General features: G+C 41.0%; 1 pseudogene; it reads left to right on the forward strand.

Annotated features, from left to right (window-relative positions):
- Positions 1 to 7,521: 7,521 nt before the first annotated feature.
- LOC142454357 (18S rRNA (guanine-N(7))-methyltransferase pseudogene) lies at positions 7,522 to 8,353 on the forward strand (annotated as a pseudogene).
- Positions 8,354 to 12,187: the final 3,834 nt, after the last annotated feature.

The raw sequence follows: 12,187 nt of genomic DNA on the forward strand, positions 1-12,187 counted from the left end.
AGGAAGACTGCTTTCACGTAGGGACTGTAATCTTCAACTTTACGGGCGATTTTTCTGAGGAGTTTCTAAAATAATTAGGTAAACGTCCCATCCTAAACATTCATAGTGAATAGTGTACTTTCTTTTATTTTTTACATCTCATAAATCAATTGTTTTATCAATAAATCTTTTTATTGGGGTTCATGCAAATAGATTTATAAAGCAAAGTTGTTTGCCCCCCTCTGATGAATGTGTTATACAAATGTATATGAAATGCCCAGGGTATTTCCCACCCCACATATATTCTTTTAACAGCCCACCTCTGAAAACTGCTAGAGTGAGAGAAAAAAGACACGGATATTAACTGTGATGGTAGGATATGTTACTAGCTTTGGTAATTTATAATCTTGAAAAAATACATACCAGACTAGATTCTTTAAATTTGAAAATATCAAAAAATGATTTTTATTGCACCGTGAGGGATTACAGCATCTTGTTACTAACTATATTAATGCATTCATCATATTTCAGGTGTTGCTGTTAGGGATCTTTGAGTAGGTTCTGAATCATTGAGACCTTATGTACAATAGAACAAAACACCACTCAGTCCTAGGCCATCCTCAATATTGTATTAATATTGGTGCATAATGGTGAAACCACTCTGTCTATCCATATTGCTGAGGGTGTTTCCTCCCATCCCTTTTTTTGTTGCTTCTATATGTTACCAAACATTATGTACTTCTGCAGAAAATAGCCTCATTTAACAACATGACAAAGGGTAGGAGATAAAGTCTCAACATCCTCACCTTTACGGGGCATCCTGGCTCCTGTCCAAGACAGATTTGTTTGTTCTTCTGGAAGTCTCTGGTGCTTTCAGTATTCTTCAGCAGGACCATTGTAAAAAGGCATCATTTTCTCGTCAGCCTTCTTTATTCACCATCCAAGGAACTGAAAATAGCATGGCTTGCACTGGGCATATCCCAATTCCCAAAGCAACATCCTTGCTTTCAACACTTTAAAGAGGACTCATGCGGAAGATTTACCTAATGCAATGGGCAAATCTTTGATCGCTTGACTTCTGCGCCCATGAGCTGTACCAAAAAGAACTAGTAAACATTCAACTGTTTTAAGAGGTAGCCCATTAGCAAGAACAATGGTGCTGAAACTGGAATGACAGCATTGATGTCAACCAAGGCTCCAGAACTTGAATTATTGAAATATTTCAACACGTTGATTAAACAGTGGAAGCATGCACATTGTAAGAGAACTACTTGGCCAAATGACTCAAAGAGAATATTATTTATACCCAATTCAAAGAAGTTGACTCAATAGATTGCTCAAATTAAGAAATAATATCATTGATATCACATGTGAGTAAAAGTTTGCTGAAGATCACCCAACAAGAGTTTCAGCAATACATTGACAGGGAGCTGCCAGAGGTTCAGACTGGATTCAGAAGAGGACATGGAATAAGGAATATCATTGCTGGTGCCAGATGGATCTTGGCTGGAGGCAGAGAACACCAGAAAGATGTTCACTTTGTTTTATTTAAGATGCCAAGGCATTATTCTGTGTAGATTATAACAAATTATGGGTAATCTTGTGTGATAGATAGGTTTGTTGTGCCAACATAGCCAATGAACACATATGAGATTAGTTGAAGGGCGGAGAGATAAATGGCTCGGCAAGCCTCACCTCTCTCTCTCTCTTGCTCTTTGATGGTCAGACCAGTGTGCAGCTGCCTTACTTGTTCTGTGCCTCCATTTGCAAGCTACACTACCTGTGGGACACCTAACCTGTGGACTGTGTCGCCATAATTTGAAGTTCCTTCAAGGCCTGCTTCGCCACCTACTGGAATGTACATCTCTTGAGCTGGGGACTGTCGGACTCTATCATCTGGCTGACTGTTGGTGACCTGCCTTGTTGTTTGCTGCTTGTGGCCAGATAGCCTGAATTGCTCTTTGGAGGACTACCCGGTGGCCCTCGAGACTTGAAGGACTGCCAGTGTATAGCTGTCTCCCAGAAGTGAGTTGCACAGAGCCATCTGTACTGATTTATAGATAATTAACTGTTTATTTCTTATGTTATATATATAATTATTAGTGTCCTGGTTTTGTTTCTCTAGAGAACCTGTGTAACATACCTTGAGAAGAATGGGAATTCCAGAACACTTCATCACGCTCATGTAGAACGTACATGTACACCAAAAGACATTTGTGGAAACAGAACAGAACATACGACATAGTTTAAAAACAAGAAATATGTTCTTTGGGGGTGTATCCTTTCACTGTATGTATTCAATCTGTATGCTGAACAAATAATCAGGGAAGCTGGATTATGTGAAGAAGTTTCTGGAATCAGGATTGGAGAAAGGCTTATTAACAACCAACAATATGAAGATGCCACAACCTTGCTTGCTGAAAGTGAGGGGGACTAGAAAGACTTGATGAAGATCTAGGATGACAACTTTCACTATGGATAACAACTCACTGTAAAGAAGATCAATATCCTCCCAACTGGACCAATAGGCAGCATTGTCCTAAGCAGAGAAAAGAGTGAAACCGTCACGGTTTTATCTCGTTTGGGGTATATATACTTTGTTGTGGTTCTTAGGTGACATTGAGCTGGTTCTAACCCATAGCAACTCTATGCACAAAAGAATGAAACACTGTCCAGTCCTGAGCCATCTTTACCATTGTTCCCGATAGTAAGCCCATTGTTGTGGCCACTGTGTCAATCCATCTGTCTGAGTACATTCTTCACTTTTGCCCCGCCCAACTCATTTTACCCAGCGTGACGTCCTTCTGCATGGATGGTCTCTGGGAATAATATGGCCAAAGTACATAAGACAAAGTCTTGCCACCTGGACGTCTAAGGAAGACTCTGGCCTTACTTCTTCCAAGACAGATAACATTATCCTTTGAACAGTCCAGGTACTTACAAACACTTTCTCCAGTATAATTCAAGTGTGTCCATTCTTCTCCAGTCTTCCTTCTTCCATGTCCAGCTTTCACATGTATAGGAGACAATTGAAAATACCATGGAGGGGGTCGGGCACCCTTTATTCTCCAAAGTAATAGCACTCATGCTCTTCAATACTCTACAGAGGCCTTGTGCAGCAGATTGACCTAATGCAATTCCTCTTTTGATCTTGTGACTGCTGTTACCTTGATAATTAATTGTGGACCCAAGAAAGACAGAATCCTCAGCAAAATTTGATCTTTCCTACATTTATCATGATGTTACGTGTGGGTCCCATTTTGAGGATGTTGTTCTTCTGTACATTGAATTGTACTCTATACTGAAGGCTGTGATCTTTGATCTGCATTAGCAAGCGTTCCAAGTCTTCACTTTCAGCAAGCAAGGTTGTGTCATTTGCATATCTCAGGTTGTTAATCAACCTTGCTCCCATCCTGATGGCACATCCTTCTTCATATAATACAGATTCTCTGATGTTTGCTTAGCATATAGGTAGAATAATATGGTGACAGGATATAAACTTCAGGCACATTTTTCTCATTTTAAACCACGCATTATTCCCTGTGCACACACCTGCCTCTTGATCCTTGTATAAATTCTGCTTAAGCACAATGAAGTATTCTGGAATTCTTATCTTCTCAAGATTACCCATACTTTGTTTTGACTCACACAGTCTCAAATGCCTTGGCAGAGTAAATAAAGCACAAGTAAATATCTTTCTAGTAGTATCCGCTTCCAATCAAGATCCATATGACATCACCAATGATATTCCTTGTTCCATGTCCTCTTGTGAATCCATTCTGAACCTCTGGCAGATCCATGTTAATATACTGCTGCAATGCCTATTGGGTGATCGTCCACAAACTTTTACTGGCATGTGATATCAAAGAAATTGTCCCATAATATGAGCATTCGGTTGGGTCACCTTTCTTTCAATTGGGTACAAATAAGAACTTCTTCTAGTTACTTGACCAAATAGCTCCTCACACAAAATTATTGACATAGCCACGTGAGTTCTGAAAGTGTTTAATCAACTTATTGGAACGTTTAAATAGTTCAATTACTAGAGTTTTATTTTTGGCTAATGCTTTCCCTGCAACTAGAACTTCTTCCTTCAGTCCCATTGGTCCTTTCACATACACTGCCTTCTGAAAAAGTGGAATCAACTAGTTATTTTTGGTACATGTGTCAGTCTGGGTTGACTAGAGAAACAAATTCATATGTATGTAAGAGATAACTTTATATCAAAGAGTAATTGTACATTAAGAAAATACCCCACTCCAGTCTAGATCAACTCCATACATCTAATATTAGCCCATATGTCTGATACCAATCTATAAATTCCTCTTCAGACTCATATAACACATGCAATGACACTGAATGCAGGAAGATCACAGGCCAGTGGGTGGAAAGACTTGTGGATCCAGTGGTGGTGGAAGCATACCAGTGCTGGTAGGGGTCTCCATGTGGCTCCTTCAGCTCCAGGGCTCTAGCTTAGCTCCATGTGTCTTGTCAATAGGAATATCTCGCAAGGAGTATGTGTGTCCTGCCTCCAGAGAGCTATTTATCTCTGTTGTACCCCCCAAAATAAGGTCATCAAGCTGCTCCCTGATTGACAGGCGAGACTCCACCCTTCCTCAGTTGACAGATTATGTAACTCCCACATACCGCGAGTCTGTATTCCTTCCATCTTCTTTTGATGCTTCTTACACTATTCAATATTTTGTCCATAGAATCTTTCATACTGTAAGTTAGACCTTGAATTTGTTCTTCAATTAGCTCAGTTTAGATGTGCTGAGTATGTTCTTCCTTTAAGGTTTCCTAAATCTAGGTCTTTGCATATTTCATGATAACGTTTTGCTATATGTTCTTGAGCTGCCCTGTGAAATTGAAATTGTCTATTTAGTTCTTCAACTTCATCATTATTTCCATTTTTCTTAGCTATTATAAAAGTAAGAACAAGTTCCAGGGTCTCTTCTCACATGTACTTTGATATTCTATTTCTTTTTGTCTTTTTAGTGACCTTTAGCTTCTTTATGCATGAGGTTCTTGATGTCTTCTCACAGCTTATCAGGTCTTCTGCTATTAGTGTACCATGTGTCAAATCTATTTTTGAATTCAGGTTTAATAGACTCAAAGTCATGCTTTGACCTCATGGATCAGTTTTAATTTTTTCAACTTTTATCTGAACTTACATATGAGCAAGTGATCATCTGCTCCACAGTCAGCCCTTGACCTCATTTTACCTTCTGATATTGAGCTTCTTTATCATACCTTCCTACTGATTTGGTCAATTTCAATTCTGAGTTTTCCATCGGGAGATGTTCACATGCATATTCATCTTTTAAGTTGTTGAAAAAAAAGGTGTTTGCTACATTCTGGTTGCTGGTCTTGCAATATTTATCATGCTGTCTCCAGCTTCATTTATATCATCAGGTCCATAGTTTCCAACTTCTGTTCTTTCCACTTTGATTCAAACTTTTGCATTCTAATTGCCAATAATTATTAATGCATCTTCATCACATGTCTGATCAATGTTCAATTTAAAGTGATGGTAAAATTCTTTAATTTCCTCACCACTAGCTTTGGTGGTTGTTGCATAAATTTAAATGATAGTGGTAGTAATTGGATTTCCTTGAAGGTGGATAGATGTAAAGCTATCACAGACAGCATCATACTTCAAGATTGATTTTGCAATATTCTATTCAACAATGAATGCAAAGCCTTCCTCATGATTGTATTATCCCCATCATAGTAAATAACATGATTTAAAAAAATTCAAAATGGCAAATAACAGTCCATTCCAGCTCACCGATGCATAGGATATTGATCTTTCTGTGTTCCATTTCACATTTTAAAATATTATTAGTAATTGGGAGTTAATACCTATACCATACCATTCCATACTTTAGTATGTCAAGCAATATTGCACAATTACTAGCACAATCCGTTTCCAAACTCTATTTTTCTTCCTGATCTCCTTGACATCATCTCTCTTTTACCCTCCCCCCATGACTGAAACCATCCCCTCACCCCCTGCCACCAAACACAACCCTTATTCTACTTGCTGTCCTTTTCGGTTAATAAATTCTGGGTTTCATATACTAAAAAAAACACAAATAACCCCCAAACATATAACACAATTTTAAGTGGGCGACCCCCAAAACATAACATCTTTTATAAGCCCTAATATTAATAAATCCAGAAAATGTTGAAAACCATATCAGGTCCAGCATGCCTCAGAGGTGGGTATCAACTGAGAAAGTTTTAACTGTTCAAGTCAGGTTGATCCCTTTGATCTTGGAGACTCAGCTCTCCAATGACTCTGTTTAGTCACCCCTTTCATTTCGTCCCATTCTTAGCGTTGGATAGCTGGAGATCACCAGAGGTTTACTCACTTTGTAGTTCCATCAACTGTATCTTGGACTCCCAGTGTCACCCTAGCCTTCTGCAAACCAGATGGTCACAATCTAGGCTCTGGCGCTATTCATTCCTTTGACTGCAGATGATATGATTTACACTCCTTCGGTGACAGATGATGGTGGGCTTCTTCCATGTGGACTTAGTTGACATCTCACTTAGATGACTGCTTGGCTGGAGACAAGCTTTTAAGACCTCAGGCACTATTTTATCTGATAGCCAAGCTCCATCTAATTTCTTCACCACCATTTGCTATAGCACCCACGTGTTCCCTTCCTAAGGACAAGTATCAAGCAGAGCCATTATGTAAGAACTGATTGTTCATTGGTTGGGGTTGGGATTTAGTGTGAGCTCCAAATCCATTTCTGGATCTAGGTTTCCTTGTTTGTTTGTTAGCTGCCTTTGGCCCATTTAAAAACCCTCTTGTTCATTTATGGTAGAGTCTTATCGCTCATCCTCCTGGGCCATAACGGTCTTCCCTTAATGTTTATTGTCTGATTAGCACCAGGTACTAAAATTTTTAATGCCCTGTTGAGAGAAGGATATTGGGTCAATGTAGGTTGATTCCATATCACATTACTTATGACGTCTAAATGGATTCATATATTGCACATTCCAAATTTTGATCATGAACAGATTTATGGAACTGTTTCTTCTAATCTTGAGAGATGCCAATCAGAGATGAAGATACCCAAGACTCTACTCTCACTGTTTTCTCTTCATTCATGTCACATGGTTGACTCCTCCTCAGTCACATTTTGTGTGCTCTCTGACCCAATGGGCTCATCCTCCCGCATGAGCTCTAACAATGTTGTGCTTCCGTTCGTTAGGCCTTCTGTATCTGACAATGTTTCAAAGCTGTGCATAAGCCTTTAAGCAGTCACTGCCTCCAAAGTGGACAGCCATTTCCTTCTTCATCGTCTACTGTTCGTCTGGAAGTTCTGGCGGAACCCATTCATGCGGGGGGTCACCCCTGGCACTTGGAATATCAAAAACTTAGCTTCCAGCATCACAGCAATATACAAGCAACCACAGTAAGATAAATTGACAGGTAAGAGTGGGATCATACTTTATGTATTCTGTACTAAAGCACACATATAATAAAATATTTTACCATCGGTGGCGTTCTGAGGGGATCCAGACATGGCTGGCTGCGGACAGAAGTCGGAGTACGAGGTACCCCTGGCGCTGTTTTATAAGGAGGACGAAGCCCAGAAATACATTTGCATCTCCTGGATGATTGACATCCAGACTAAGATGGCTGGCCGGCCCCTAGAGCTGCTCTCACTGCCTGAGGATCAGCCCTGCTAGTTGCTGGATACTGGCTGTGGCTGTGGACTAAGTGGGGACATTATCTCAATGAGGGACACTATGGGATGGGCCTGGACATCAGCACCGCCATGCTGAATGTGGCCTTGGACCGAGACACAGAGGGAGACCTGCTTCTTGGGGACATGGGTCCGGGAATCCCCTGCAGACCAGGTTCCTTGATGCCTGTATCGGCATCTCTGCAGTGCAGTTGCTCTGCAGTGCCCAAAAGAAGTCTGACAACCCCGCCAAGCACCTCTACTGCTTTTAACCTCTCTCTATTCGGTCCTGGCCGGGGGCTCTACCCGGAGAGCTCAGAGCAGTTGGAGCTGATCACCAGCCAGGCCACCAAGGCTGGCTTCACAGGGGCTGTGGTGCGAGACTCCACCAACAGTGCCAAAGCCAAGAAACTCTACCTTGGTCTTTTGACTGGGCCTTCGTGCACGCTGCTACAGGGCCTGAACTGAGTGGCCAGGAAGATGAAGTTGCCAACAAGCAGTCCATATTCACCAACGAGAGGGTCACCATGTCCAGGTCTTTGAAGCCAGGGTTGGTGAATAACACCCGGGACTGCGTACTGGAGAAGAAGGAGCGCCGAAAGTGGCAGGGCAAGGAGGTATGACCTGACACCCAGTACACCAGCCACAAGCGCAAGCCCCATTTCTGAGCCAAGAGCTGTCGCCTCAACACAGTCACTGTCAGCAGTGTGACCCCACCATCCTGTTCCACTGGCCTCTGGGAAGCTTTTTCCACCGAAGTACTGACTTCCTCAGTAGAAAGAGTAGTGTTGTAAAAAGTTGTAAAGTTTCCAAACTTCTTTTCAAGAAAAGGTTCTACGAACAGCTTATTTTGTTCTACAAGCAATAAACCACATTCTATGGTGCTCTTCTTCAAAAAAACATATTTTACCCTCAAAACTTCTGAACCACAAGCAATTTTAAAATTCCATATATTGTCAAATATATATTGACATTCATATGTATATATATATGTATATTGTCAAATATATATTGACATACATATATATATATATATATATACAAAACCATTTTTATTGGGAGTTAGTACAGATATCATATCATTCCAAAGTTCAATCACTTCAAGCAGTATTGTACATTTACCTACTATAATCAGTTACAAATCATTCGTTTCCTTCCTGAACTCCTTGATACCAGCTACAGCTCCCTTACAGCTCCTACCCCCACCCGCACTAACCCCCCTGAGAAACCCTTATTCTACTTGCTGTCCCTATAGGTTCATCAATTCTGGGTTTCATATATCAAAGCACAGGAAATCATAACACAACTTCAAGAGGGTGACCCCAAATTACATAACACTTCTGAGATAAAGTCCAATATGTATAAACTAAAAAGCAAAATACAAAAATGTTGAAAACCAGATCAGACCTAACATACATCAGCTAGTTCTTTTATTTATTTTTTTTGGGGGGGTCTTTTATTTTTAACATACACATTTTCAATATTTTGGGCTTATGCTTATTTTTTAAGTGTTCTCTGAGTCCAAAAATTATATATCTAGAATATATATGAGGTAGTTTATTGTGCCAGCCTGGCCAATAAACACATGTGGGATTGATTGAAGGGCGGAGAGATAAATGGTTTAGCGAGCCTTACTTTTTTTTTTCTTGCACATCAAGAAAATTTCCCTACCAGAGCTGCTCAATCTCATTAGCCCAACATTATCCCATATGTCCCTCCCGAATCCACACAGTCTTCCTCCATCTCACAAAAGAGATGGAATGAGGCTGACTGCTGGGAAAAGCCAAGTCAGTGAAAGAGTAATAATCTTAGATTTGGTTGGCGTCTCCATACAGCTGTCGAGCACCCAAAGCTGTATTACGGTCAGACATTGTGGCTTCTGCTCAGAGATGTCTTGGTGTACGTGAGCCTTGGAAACAATAGCAGTTAACTGGCTAAGGCATCTTCACCCTGGACTGACTTTCAAAAAGCAAGATATCCGAGAACCTGCAAAGCTAAGCTGACAAAGGTGTATATCCTTCCGCCCTTCAATTAAAACCACCTATGCTTATTGGCCATTTGGGATGATAAACTAACAATGTCAATGAGCATAACCTGTTGTGAAAAACAGGAAGATACATAAAGCTCCATTGTTTAATGTTATTATTATGTACGGGAACCTGCAGGATTCAAAGTTCCCCATAACCTACCGACTATGGGAAAGGATAATGCTTGTTGACCAAAGAAAAACAGTTGCTGGGGGCACTCTAGAAATGACAAACGTATCTCTGGGTGAGGCAACACAGAAGGGCAGCCGTGAAATGCAGGATTTTCTGTTTTCCTTCACATCCAAGCAAGTGGATAAGCTAAGGGTTGAGCTGAGAGAAGTAAAACTGTGTGAGGCGACATTTCCTAGAGGCAGGCAAAGCGCCAGAAGAATCGCCTCTTCCTTTATATTCCTGAATCTCCTGGAGATACATTTGGAGCTGAGATACGTTTAACTGCTTGAATCACAGTGGTACGGAAGTAACAGCCATTTCTCATGGAAGTTGTGGTGAAACAGCTACTTTTCCCAATAAAGCGTTTCAACGCATGTCAAGTGAACTCCTCTGGCAATAATGAGGCTCGAGGTAAATGTGAAGGTCAAGGAAGTAATATAGCTAAAGACATGAGTGAATGGAGGTTCGCACAGGTACATGAGTGTGGTAGTTTGGGAACTTTAGAGAAACAAATCCACAGAGACTCATGTATGGAAAGAATTTTAAGTAAATGTTCAGTGTCATCAAGAAAATCTCCCTCCCCAGAGCTGCCAAAGCTCACAGCTCCAACATTATACTCGGTGCCCCAACAATCCACAAATCGCCCACCATCTCACAAGAGAGACACAATGAGACCCAAAGTAGGGCGAAAGCCAAGTCAGTGAAGGGAAATCATCTCAAGTATGGTGGGGGTCTCCACATGGCTTCCAGCAAAAAGTGCTGAGTCATGATAAGGTCCGGATTCTCACCGGAACTTCCCAGGGGAACAGGAGGACATCTCCACTCTGAACCCGACCAGTGGCCGCTCTGGCGCTTCCGCCTCAGTCGGATTCTGGTCCCAATTAACGGCGCCACACATAGACGTGTCTGGACAGAATTTTAGAAAAGAAACAACAAAAACCTCCTACCTCAAGGTCGGTCCGTGTGTCCGTGCCTGGGCCTGTGCTCTCAATCCCAATCCCGGATGAGTCCCCAAATATTAGATTCCGGGAAGGAAGGTGAGCTCACCTTGGGCGCACACAATCATCACGACCAGTTGAGATGCAAAAGCGGCAAAAGGAGTTTATCAGCTAGCTGGAGCTAGGGCTTCCTCCCTCTGCTGCCTAGCGTAGCGGGGATGCAGCGTTCAAAGGGAATCGGCTGAGCCTTACCATTCTTGTCTCTTGCGCTTTGATCATCGGACTAGTGTGCAGCTGCCTTGCTTGTTCTGTGCCTCCATCTGTAAGCTACACTACCTGTGGGACATAACCTGTGACTGTGTCACTGTAATTTGAGATTCCTTCAAGATCTGCTTCGCCACACAATTGGAATTTACATCTCTTGAGCTGGGGACTGACTGTTGGTGACCTGGCTGACTGTTGGTGACCTGCCTTGCTGTTTGCTGCCTGTGTCCCAATAGCCAGAATTTTCTCTACAGAGGATGACCCTGTGGCCCTCAAGACTTGGACTGCCAGTGTCTCACAAACTCTCTTACGGGGGTGAGTTGCACTGAGCCATTTGTACTGCTTTATTATTTAACTGTTCATTTCTGGTATTATATATTATCTATCTTTATAAATAAATATATATATTTAATTTTTAGCAATCTGGTTTTGTCTCTATAGAGAACCCTAACACAATATATAATTATATTTTTTCATTCAGAGATACTAAAAAATTAAGAATACTATACTATATACCATATATACTTGAGTATAAGCCGACCCAAATATCTACTGAGGCACCTAATTTTACCACAAAAACTGCATTAAAAATGTGCTGAAAAACTCAGCTTATACTTGAATATATACAGTATAATTTTTTTTTTGATTCAGAGTTGCTTACTTTAGTATATAGGGAAGTGGGGTAGTATGAATTCTTTATTCTGGACAGGGTATATTTCAGATGCCTATAAAGGGCTCTATGTGTGCCATCAAGTTGATGACAGTGTTTTTTTTTTGGGGGGGGTTAATTAGAAATTCAAAAAGATATAAAGTGGGAAATTTGGGAACATTATTAAAGAGTTAATTGGAAATGCCCAGAATAAGAATAAAGAGGAATCGAAGGCATAAAGAGGAAGCAAGTGGTTGAAATTTTAGAAAATAATTGTACATATGCTTAGGAGGAAGTTTGGGCATGCAGATCATTTGTGTTAGGCAGGGTTCTCTAAAGCAGCGGTTCTCAAGCTTTGAGTCGTGACCCCATTGGGAATCAAATGACCCTATATAGGGTCCACCTAAGACCATCAGAAAACACATATTTCTGATGATCTTAGGAACCAAGACA

Source organism: Tenrec ecaudatus, chromosome 8, assembly GCF_050624435.1.
Source record: "Tenrec ecaudatus isolate mTenEca1 chromosome 8, mTenEca1.hap1, whole genome shotgun sequence".
Taxonomy (NCBI): Eukaryota; Metazoa; Chordata; class Mammalia; order Afrosoricida; family Tenrecidae; genus Tenrec; species Tenrec ecaudatus.